The sequence below is a fragment of the Heptranchias perlo genome, chromosome 11, assembly GCF_035084215.1.
Source record: "Heptranchias perlo isolate sHepPer1 chromosome 11, sHepPer1.hap1, whole genome shotgun sequence".
In the NCBI taxonomy this organism is placed as follows: Eukaryota; Metazoa; Chordata; class Chondrichthyes; order Hexanchiformes; family Hexanchidae; genus Heptranchias; species Heptranchias perlo.
In genome coordinates this window covers 54,285,350-54,296,798 of record NC_090335.1, presented here as the reverse complement: position 1 = coordinate 54,296,798, position 11,449 = coordinate 54,285,350, and the positions used below count along the sequence as shown (strand labels likewise).

The following is an 11,449-nucleotide window of genomic DNA, read 5'->3' as shown; positions in this document are numbered from 1 at the left end:
TGTCATAAAAGACAGGACCACAGAGGGTTAAACTGCTTTTAGCTCTGTTGAAAGAAAAGGGCAGAGCTGACCCTAAAAAGAGGGCGGAGCTGACACTAAAAAGAGGGTGGAGCTGACACCGAAAACAATATCACACAGACATATTTTTTTTTAAAGTTGCTTTTTAATAAAAAAATGCTACAGCTTTTTAAACGTTTGTAGCATTCTTAATGTTAAGCTATCAGCAAATTCACCGATTACTGAATCACAGACTAATTGACACCCTCCTAACCTTCTTTCTTAGTTTCCATTGAGGGGGTGTCACATTACAGACGTATTCGCCTGAGGCAAGCCACTGTGGTTTCACACTAGGTCGAGCTCGAAGCTCTATGCTTGTTATGTTCAGAGGATTGGGGTGGGGACACCAATCTTCCGCATTCTCTATTGTTATAAGTCTCATGCTGGCCACACTACCCTCAAGTTCAGGTCTGTTGTACCGCTTTAGCTGATTTGAATGAACCCAGCGATTGTGGGATTGAACGGGTAGGTCCTTGGCAGTGTATTTTGTATACCTGTGGACTTAATTTGTCGATAATGGGATAAAGGCCTTCAAATTTTGGTTTCCATTTTCCCTCATACCTGTTAAGCCGGACCATCACTTGGTTGCCTATCTCATATCCATCTGAGGTGGTCTGAGTCTGGCCCAGTGGGCCTACTCGGGCGTGTCCCATTATTTCGGGATGCTGAAAGTTGCACTTGTTGTAACTGCTGTTGTAACTGCTGCATCCGGGTGTCCATTTTTACACCCTTTAGCTGAGGTCCTGAGAAATGACCTGCCATCCATATTTCAGGGAGGCGCATCTTTCTAACGGTTATTATTTCTAATGGGCTATACCCCGTGCTTTTAGAAGGGGTGCCTCAAATGGCCACTAGAGGAGGGATAGTAAGCTATCCCATTGTTTTCCTGAATCGGAGAGGGACTTGGCTAATCTATTTATGGTTCGATTCATTCGTTCCACTATTCCTGCTGCTTCAGGATTATATGGAATGTGGAATCGCTGCTGGATGCCTAATAATTGCAGTGTTTCTTGCATAACTTTGTCTGATTCAGTAGTGTCTGAAAACCCCACCTGGTGGATACATGTTCATCAAGATCCTCGCTGTTTGATGGGCGATGTTTCATGCCACTGGGAAGGCCTCTACCCATTTCAAGAAACACTCTACCACTACCAGGGCATATTCCTTTTATCACGTGGCGCGAGGCAAGGGCCCAATGTAGTCCATTTGCAGGCAGTTCCATGGCCCTGATGTGGCATTAACATGACCTGCTGGAATTTTAATTTTTGGACTGGGGTCATATTGGGCACAAGTGATAAATTGGTTTACCACTTCCCCAACAACGTCGCCCATTGTGGGCCACCACATATTTTGGAGTAGCCTCTGAATCAGGCCATCTCCATTGTGATGTCCGCTGGACGTATGAGTCCACCAGACAATTTCCCCACCTAAGGGGGCGGGAATTATCACTCATTCTTGGTAACAGACCAAGCCATCCAGGGTTACTGTGAGTCCTTCACCATTTTTAGGGGCTGTAGGAGGTCACGACCATGCCCGTAATGGCCTCTTTAATCTGTTTGATCCAGGAATCTTGGTCCTGTAACTCTATTAAATTCAGTGGGTTTGGTGTAGGGAAAACAGGGGTCATTGGGACGTTATCGGATGGGTTTGGGCTCCAACTTTCATCAGTCTGCCGGCAAGTGCGGGAGAGTTTATCTGCTACTCCATTTCGTCTGCCCAGGAGGTGTTTTTAGAGTGTGCCTTTAGCCTTACTATAGCAACTAGAAGTGCGTGCCCCTTGGCCATCGCCAAGATATCTTGTAATAGGTTAGCGGTGGGGAGTGGTTTACCATCAGCCGAGGTAAAACCCTGCTTTTTCCAAATGGCCAAATAGTCCGCTAATGATAGGCATGTACCTGGAGAACATATACCACAGCTGCCAATTCTGCCGGTTGGGCTGAGCGGCCTCCCGTAAGCATTACTGCTTTTTCTATCCCGAGTTCCGGGACATAAATGCCTAAGCCAGCTACCTGGCCTTTAGTGGTTAAGATGCTGGAGCTGTCTACAAACACCTGCAGGGAGTGAGTACCAAAGGGGCCCTTCCCAGGCTCTGGGATATTAATCGTACATTCATGGGGTGTTCCCGGGATTAACAATCCTTGTGCCAAATACAAGGGGGTGGAAATGTGTCAGACCTCCAAGTTGCTTTCTCCAAGACCCAACATCCATCGTGCGATGAGATCATTAGATACGGTCCCGTCTCCCACTTTGCCGGAAAATAATAATTCGGTGGGGGTATGGGCTGTGAATAGGATTACTTTGTCAAGCCCTATGTTATAGGCAAATTTATTGGTGGCCCAATACACTGCCAGCAAGTGACACTCGCAGGCGTTGTAAGTTTGTTCCGTGGGGATCAGCCCCTGTGAAGCATATAACACCAGCAACTGGTGACCAGGTCTCTCCTGTAACAGAACTGCCGAGGTTGCCACTTCCATGGAGTAATCCCTTCCCGCTTTTGGTATTTTAAGCGCAGGTGCCCGGGCTATAACTTGCTTCACAGCTACTGAGATCGACAGATTTTTGACTGAGATCGACAGATTTTTGACTGAGTTCGGCAGATTTGTGGACAATAAGGGAGTCAAGTGATATGGGGATCGGGCGGGAAAGTGGAGTTGAGGTTGAAGATCAGCCATGATCTTATTGAATGGCGGAGCAAGGCTCGAGGGGCCGTGTGGCCTACTCCTGCTCCTATTTCTTATGTTCTTATGTTCTTACATATCTCTGCTTGATCTTGTTGGGGTCCCCACAGTTTGGGCTGCAAAATTTTCCACAAACTGCAGGTGGTATTCCATCATTCCCAAAAATGACCTCAGGGAGGGAATATTGGCTGGAGTAGGGATGTTTTTTATTGTGGCTATTTTTTCCTCTGTAATCTGTCGGCATCCCAGGCTTATTTTTACCCCTAAGAAGATTACCTGTGGTCAAGCAACCTGCGCCTTACGTGGGTTTAATTTTAATCCACCCCGAGTTATTATTTCTAACAGCTCTTGTAGCAGTTCCACAGGGCCCTGTAAGATTTCGGTATGGAGTAGAAGATCGTCTACATACTGGACTAGGGCACGTGGTTGCAAGAAGTTTATCAATTGATCTCGCAAAATTTGATGAAAGATCAATGAGGAGTTATGAAATCCCTGGGGTAAATAGGACCACATATATTGCTGCTCGCTTAAGGTAAAAGCGAACTTATACTGGCACTCTTGGGTCAGGGAGATGAACCAAAATCCATTTGAAATGTCCAGCACTGAGAAGACAGCAGATTCCGTCAAGGTCATCGTGAAGGTCTTGGGGGATGAGGCAACCGTTGGGGCTGTGGCTGGGGTGTATTTATTAACCTCCCTGTAATCTATGGTCAAACGTCATGAACCGTCAGGTTTCCTAACTGGCCAGATTGGGGAATTACAAGTACTGGCCGTTTTGCGTATTACGCTCAGCTCAACTAGGGAGCGCACCACGGTCATCACTGGCCCTTCCGCCTCCCTTGGGAAGCGGCATTGAAAAGCTGGCCGTGGGGGGTCAAGTCCTGATATCTGGACCTCACGATCCACCCTACCGTACTCATTCTTATGTGTAGCCCAGCAACCCGCATCCCTCAATATGGTCTCAACTCCACCCACTCATTTCGTAAATGGCACCTCAGGTCATACATTTGTTTCGTCCCCACAGACCAGATCTTCCCCTCATGTTTAATTACTATTCCTCCTTTTGTCCCTTTTTCCACTTGCCGTAGGCAGCAGTTAGCCATTTCCACCATAATATCACGGCTACCTAGCCAGTCCACTCCCAATATATCGTCTGTCTCTCCTTGCTTTCTTGTGTGCACTATATTGTGACGTGTAGTCATATTTCCGACGGTTAGACCTGTTTCCACTATTACCCCTTTCACTCCGCCTCCTCCAAATCCTTCTAATTCTATAAATCCCTTAACACCAAACTGTTGTGGTATGTCTCTCCACAGACACGTGTGAGATGCCTCGGTATTGATCTAGGATGGCCGCCTACATGGGGCATACCGTGGGGATCTGTTCGTAATCAACCAATGGATCAATCTACCGTTGAGGCTGAGTACTGTCGATTTGCATGCTGGCCGTGATCATCCATATTGAACGGCTGGGTACTATCTGTCCGGCCCCTTTTCCAGAATTACCAATATGCCTTTCCAGTTGTTCCATTTTTTTCCTCAGCGTTCTGTCTTTGACTCTCCTTCCTTACTATTTCCTTTTGGGCATGCTGCGCCTGCCACCTTCTTAGGACATTGCTGGGAAAAATGACACGCCTGGCCACAATTCCAACACGCTGGACCCGACCGATCACTGGTTGGGGCCGATGGGGCAGGACGGCACTGGGATCTTCCCTCGTTCCTCCAGGTGGGGCTGTTGAGCCGCTCTGCGGTTTTATTGCTTATATCTTGGCCACCCTTGCCTTATTGTGTTCCCATTTGCAGTTCATCCACCCCAGTACCTATGCCTCATCATGAGTTGCTACCATGGGATCAAATATGTACATTATATAGATACATATATTGGTACCATATTTATCATTTAATGCCCCTAAGGGCTTTATAATAAGCCGCACACATTATCTTATAATTTGTGTCACATATTATCTTATAACAAGTCTCACATATTACAATCACTTAAATCCAGGGCCACCCAGGGACTCGAGAATGTTGGAAATATGTTATTATTAATGCTACCAAGGGTTGTTAATCCTTTTTAATAATAACTTCCACGATGATTAGGGCTCGAGTGTGACTGAACATGCACACTTTATTATAGACACAAAAAAAACGTTCTGATCATAGAAATAGAATCAAAGAAAGATTCCAGCATGGAAGAAGGCCATTTGGCCCATCAAGTTGGCCCAGGAGCAGCATCAGGCATACCTAAAAATGAGGTACTAACCTGGTGAAGCTACAACTCAGGACTACATGCATGCCAAACAGTGGAAGCAACATGCTACAGACAGAGCTAAGCGATTCCACAACCAACGGATCAGATCAAAGCTCTGCAGTCCTGCCACATCCAGTTGTGAATGGTGGTGGACAATTAAACAACTAACTGGAGGAGGAGGCTCTGTAAACATCCCCACCCTCAATGATGGCGGAGTCCAGCACGTGAGTGCAAAAGACAAGGCTGAAGCGTTTGCAACCATTTTCAGCCAGAAGTGTCGAGTGGATGATCCATCTCAGCCTCCTCCCGATATCCCCACCATCACAGAAGCCAGTCTTCAGCCAATTCGATTCACTCCACGTGATATCAAGAAACGTCTGAGTGCACTGGATACAACAAAGGCTATGGGCCCCGACAACATCCCGGCTGTAGTGCTGAAGACTTGTGCTCCAGAATTAGCCGCGCACCTTAGCCAAACTGTTCCAGTACAGCTACAACACTGGCATCTACCCGACAATATGGAAAATTGCCCAGGTATGTCCTGTCCACAAAAAGCAGGACAAATCCAATCCAGCCAATTATCGCCCCATCAGTCTACTCTCAATTATCAGCAAAGTGATGGAAGGTGTCGTCGACAGTGCTACCAAGTGGCACTTACTCACCAATAACCTGCTCATCGATGCTCAGTTTGGATTCTGGCAGGACCACTCGACTCCAGACCTCATTACAGCTAAAGATGGTAGGGCCGAGGAAACTGCCCTGAGGAAGTCCTGCAGCACTGTCTTGGGGCTGAGATGATTGGCTTCCAACAACCACTACCAGTGTCCTCGGCCCTACCATCTTCAGCTGCTTCATGTTGGTCCAAACATGGACAAAAGAGCTGAATTCCAGAGGTGAGGTGAGAGTGACTGCCCTTGACATCAAGGCAGCATTTGACTGAGTGTGGCACCAAGGAGCCCTAGTAAAATTGAAGTCAATGGGAATCAGGGGGAAAACTCTCCAGTGGCTGGAGTCATACCTAGCACAAAGGAAGATGGTAGTGGTTGTTGGAAGCCAATCATCTCAGCCCCAGGACATTGCTGCAGGACTTCCTCAGGGCAGTGTCCTCGGCCCTACCATCTTCAGCTGCTTCTTCAATGACCTTCCCTCCATCATAAGGTCAGAAATGGGGATGTTCGCTGATGATTGCACAGTGTTAAGTTCCATTCGCAACCCCTCAGATAATGAAGCAGTCCGTGCCCGCATGCAGCAAGACCTGGACAACATCCAGTCTTGGGCTGATAAGTGGCAAGTAACATTCGCGCCAGACAAGTGCCAGGCAATGACCATCTTCAACAAGAAAGAGTCCAACCACCTCCCCTTGACATTCAACGGCATTACCATTGCCGAATCCCCCACCATCAACATCCTGGGGGTCACCATTGACCAGAAACTTAACTGGACCAGCCACATAAATACTGTGGCTACAAGAGCAGGTCAGAGGCTGGGTATCCTGCTGCGAGTGACTCATCCCCTGACTCCCCAAAGCCTTTCCATCATCTACAAGGCACAAGTCAGGAGTGTGATGGAATACTCTCCACTTGCCTGGATGAGTGCAGCTCCAACAACACTCAAGAAGCTCGCCACCATTCAGGACAAAGCAGCCCACTTGATTGGCACTCCATCCACCACCCTAAACATTCACTCCCTTCACCACATCCCATTAACGAATAAAAAAAGAGTCCGTGCCGGCTATGCAAGAGCAACCCAACTAATGCAGTTGTACCTAACAACAAGTATTTATATAGTAATGTTCTAATATAGTTATATCAAATAAACAAGTTTTGTACAATCTTCCCTAGAAGATGTCAGGCTGTTCAGGCCTGGTTCATAAGGTACGTGGACGTCTGCCACCCCGCGAAGCTTCTAGCTTTTAGTGGGACAATGCCCCTGTTCTTATATCTTCCTGAAGCATATTTGCTTGTAGTACCTTAACAACATTAGTCCCATGATATCATCTGTCCCGGGTATCATCCCCCCCAGGGTGCCCATTGCTCCAGACATCTTTCGGATATCGATTCTATAGTGTTAACTGTTATCAGACACCTTTTCTATATCGACAGTTTCCTAGAAGTAAAGGGAATTAGGGGTTACGGGGAGCGGGCAGGAAATTGGACATGAATTTAGATTTGAGATTAGGATCAGATCAGCCATGATCTTATTGAATGGCGGAGCAGGCTCGAGGGGCCGGTTGGCCTACTCCTGCTCCTATTTCTTATGTTCTTATATGAAACTGTCTATTTCAGTTTTAAATTTATTTAATGATGTAGCTTCCACAGCTTCCTGGGGCAGCAAATTCCACAGACCTACTACACTCTGAGTGAAGATGTTTCTCCTCATCTCAGTTTTGAAAGAGCAGTGATGTGGAGATGCCGGTGATGGACTGGGGTTAACAATTGTAAACAATTTTACAACACCAAGTTATAGTCCAACGATTTTATTTTTAATCCCACAAGCTTTCGGGGGCTTCCTCCTTCCTCAGGTGGTGTGGAAATGACCACACTGCCTGAGGAAGGGGAAAGCCCCCGAAAGCTTGTGGGATTAAAAATAAAATCGTTGGACTATAACTTGGTGTTGTAAAATTGTTTACAATTGAAAGAGCAGCCCCTTATTCTAAGATTATGCCCCCTAGAGGCCAATCACGAAGATTACCTTATTATCTGAACAAAGCTCCTGCAATTAACATAACAGGATTAGTCTGTGTCGATGTCCTGAGCCTTTGATTATGCCCTGGGACTTCTGTTATCTGTTTCTGACAATTGGTCGTCAATGTATCTGTTTCACGCTTCTATTGTCTCTGCAATCTTCCCAATCACTTTGACTGATGTCAGATTTAATCTCTTGTAAACAATTTTACAACACCAAGTTATAGTCCAGCAATTTTATTTTAAATTCACAAGCTTTCGGAGGCTACCTCCTTCCTCAGGTGAACGATGTGGAAATGATTTAATCTCGTCAGAAAATATTTAATCTCGTCAGAACTAACTGCCTCAGCAATATCGATATTCCCATTTTCTATGGAATTACAGACACAGGGTCTGCGCTTCCCACAGCACCACTTTTTGGCCAAGCACCCGAAGCTTTGCATGATGGGATACATGATTATGATTTGGTCTTGAAATTGCATTTCTTACTTCTCCAACCTTTTGATCCCCAATGCGACCACTCTGGGTCATATTTCACCTTACCCCCACCCCCCCACCCCAACTTTTAACGTTTGTCTTGGCTTTGCCTAACATCACCCTGGGTTTACATTTTATCACCATTATATTCACATAAACACACATAGACATATATGTATACATATTGCTTTAGTGGGCCATGTTTGTCAATAAGGGCCCATCCAATCAATACGTACAAAATTATTACTAGCCACAATACACAGCATTGAAAAATAACTATAGTTGTACCACCATTCTTGTCCATGGGTGGACAGAGAAATTCACGTATTCAGCTTTTAATACTACACAAAACATTATAACAACAACTATAATCAGAACTAACTGAACAAGGATTAAAACCCGAGAGAATTCTGGCCCAACGATGTTGTCCTACGTCATATACTGTTTCCCACCATTTAGGTTCCCCTAGCTGTCCTATATCACTTTCAATGGCCTCATTTTGTTGTTGTCGATCAATTAGATGATGCACTGATGTGACCGTCTGGTCGAGTACAGTTTTAAGATTTAGTAACAGTGGTGGAATCGGATGTCCAAATTGTACAACCGCTTTCTGAGCTTCTTCTCTTAAACCAATTTCCACCTGAATTTCCGTAGCATTATGAATGTTCACTGGGATCAGGACTGAACTCGCAGTTCCCATAGGTAATTCAGGGGTAAAGCAAAATGATGGAGTTAGTACAGGGCACTCCTGTTTCCCATGGCAGTAAGTCAAGTCTGATGTGGTCGCACAGTATCGACCTCTTCTCATGTATCTGTGCACCCATAGCAATCGGCATGTCGCTTTCAGACTTGAGAGAAATTGAGAGTGCTTGTCATTGCCCGTGATCCTTTAGGGAACGCAATGGTCTCCTTAGTGTCCCCCATATAGAGCATTGCAAAAGGCACCAGGTCACCAGGTCACTGTCTTTACTGGTGTTCACAGTCATCCGATACCATTTGATAGTAGCTGGTTCTTTTCCCTCGCTGATACACGTACATGTCAATCGAAGCCCTTTCCTGCGGGTACATGTGCCAAAAAGTCCTGTGTTGACCATGGCCTGGTATAACCCGTGACGACACAGTCCCAGTAGTTCCAAAGGTGTTCGGCTTCACTGAGGGGCAAGATGCATCCCAACCAGACAACCAGATATATGCTCTTGGTGAATATCTGATACCATTATTCATTTACTTATATGACAAGTGTATAATATATAACTTGCCGTGACCAAATTAATAAAGCGGAGCACAAAAGTTTTCCTTAAATTTAATTTGAAATGAAAATCTTTTATACGTTTATAGCAAGAATGCTTTAAAATCCTGTCATAAAAGACAGGACCACAGAGGGTTAAACTGCTTTTAGCTCTGTGAAAAGAAGAGGGTGGAGCTGACACCAAAAACAATATCACACAGGCATATTTTTTTTAAAAGTGGGTTTTAAACAAAAAAAATGCTACAGCTATTTAAACGTTTGTAGCATTCTTAATGTTAAGCCATCAGCAAATTCACTGTTTACTGAATCACAGACTAATTGACACCCTCCTAACCTTCTTTCTTAGTTTCCATTGAGGGGGTGTCACATTACAGACGTATTCGCCTGAGGCAAGCCACTGTGGTTTCACACTAGGTCGAGCTCGAAGCTCTATGCTTGCTATGTTCAGAGGATTGGGGTGGGGACACCAATCTTCCGCATTCTCTATTGTTATAAGTCTCATGCTGGCCACACTACCCTCAAGTTCAGGTCTGTTGTACCACTTTAGCTGATTTGAATGAACCCAGCGATTGTGGGATCGAACGGGTAGGTCCTTGGCAGTGTATTTTGTATACCTGTGGACTTACTTTGTCAATAATAGGATAAGGGCCTTCAAATTTTGGTTTCCATTTTCCCTCATACCTGTTAAGCCGGACCATCACTTGGTTGCCTATCTCATACCCTTCTGAGGTGGTCTGAGTCTGGCCCTGTGGCCTACTCGGGCGTGTCCCATTATTTCGGGCTGCCGAAAGTTGCACTTGTTGTAACTGCTGTTGTAATTGCTGCATCCGGGTGTCCATTTTTACACCCTTTAGCTGAGGTCCTGAGAACAGCGTCCACGACACCACACAACCCTGCCACGGCAACCTCTGCAAGACATGCCAGATCATCGACACAGATACCACCATCACACGAGAGGACACCACCCACCAGGTACATGGTTCATACTCCTGTGACTCGGCCAACGTTGTCTACCTCATACGTTGCAGGAAAGGATGCCCCGGAGCATGGTACATCGGCGAGACCATGCAGACACTGCGACAATGGATGAACGGACACCGCGCAACAATCGCCAGACAGGAGGGTTCCCTCCCAGTCGGGGAACACTTTAGCAGTCAAGGACATTCAGCCACCGATCTTTGGGTAAGCGTTCTCCAAGGCGGCCTTCGAGACACACGACAACGCAAAATCGTCGAGCAGAAATTGATAGCCAAGTTCCGCACCCATGAGGACGGCCTCAACCGGGATCTTGGGTTCATGTCACGCTACACGTAACCCCACCAGCAGGGGATAAAAAAGTTATCTGTTTTAATACAACTGGAAATTCTCTCTCTCTCTCTGTGTCTTTCGGGTCCCTTTCTCTCTGTCTGTGTAATTTGACACATTGTCTATTCAGTATACTGGGACCTACTCTTTTCCGTGGCTAACCTGTCTGAACACCAACGACACCTTTGATTGGTGTGATGGTGTCCCAGCCTAATATACGATATGCGATTTGAGAACCTCCCATTCACTACTCACCTGACGAAGGAGATAATCTCCGAAAGCTTGTGATTTTAAAATAAAATTGTTGGACTATAACCTGGTGTTGTAAGATTCCTTACATTTGTCCTGATAAATGACCTGCCATCCACACTTCAGGGAGGCGCATCTTTCCAACGGTCATTATTTTGAATGGGTTTTTTTTTATTATTCGTTCATGGGATGTGGGCGTCGCTGGCCAGCATTTATTGCCCATCCCTAATAGGCCTTGAGAAGGTGGTGGTGAGCCGCCTTCTTGAAGCGCTGCAGTCCGTGTGGTGACGGTTCTCCCACAGTGCTGTTAGGTAGGGAGTTCCAGGATTTTGACCCAGCGGCGTTGAAGGAACGGCGATATATTTCCAAGTTGGGATGGTGTGTGACTTGGAGGGGAACGTGCAGGTGGTGTTGTTCTCATGTGCCTGCTGCTCTTGTCCTTCTAAGTGGTAGAGGTCGCGGATTTGGGAGGTGCTGTCTAAGAAGCCTTGGCGAGTTGC

The 11,449-nt window shown here is 46.1% G+C and overlaps 1 long non-coding RNA gene across 2 annotated transcripts; it reads left to right on the top strand.

Moving 5' to 3' along the window:
• Nucleotides 1–351: 351 nt before the first annotated feature.
• LOC137326974 (uncharacterized) lies at nucleotides 352–11,015 on the top strand. Of its 2 annotated transcripts, none has more exons than XR_010964315.1 (2): nucleotides 352–522; nucleotides 10,424–11,015. It is a non-coding gene; the product is annotated as an uncharacterized lncRNA (long non-coding RNA). The 2 variants fall into 2 exon arrangements; XR_010964316.1 differs by lacking the exon at nucleotides 352–522 and adding an exon at nucleotides 9,503–9,980.
• Nucleotides 11,016–11,449: the final 434 nt, after the last annotated feature.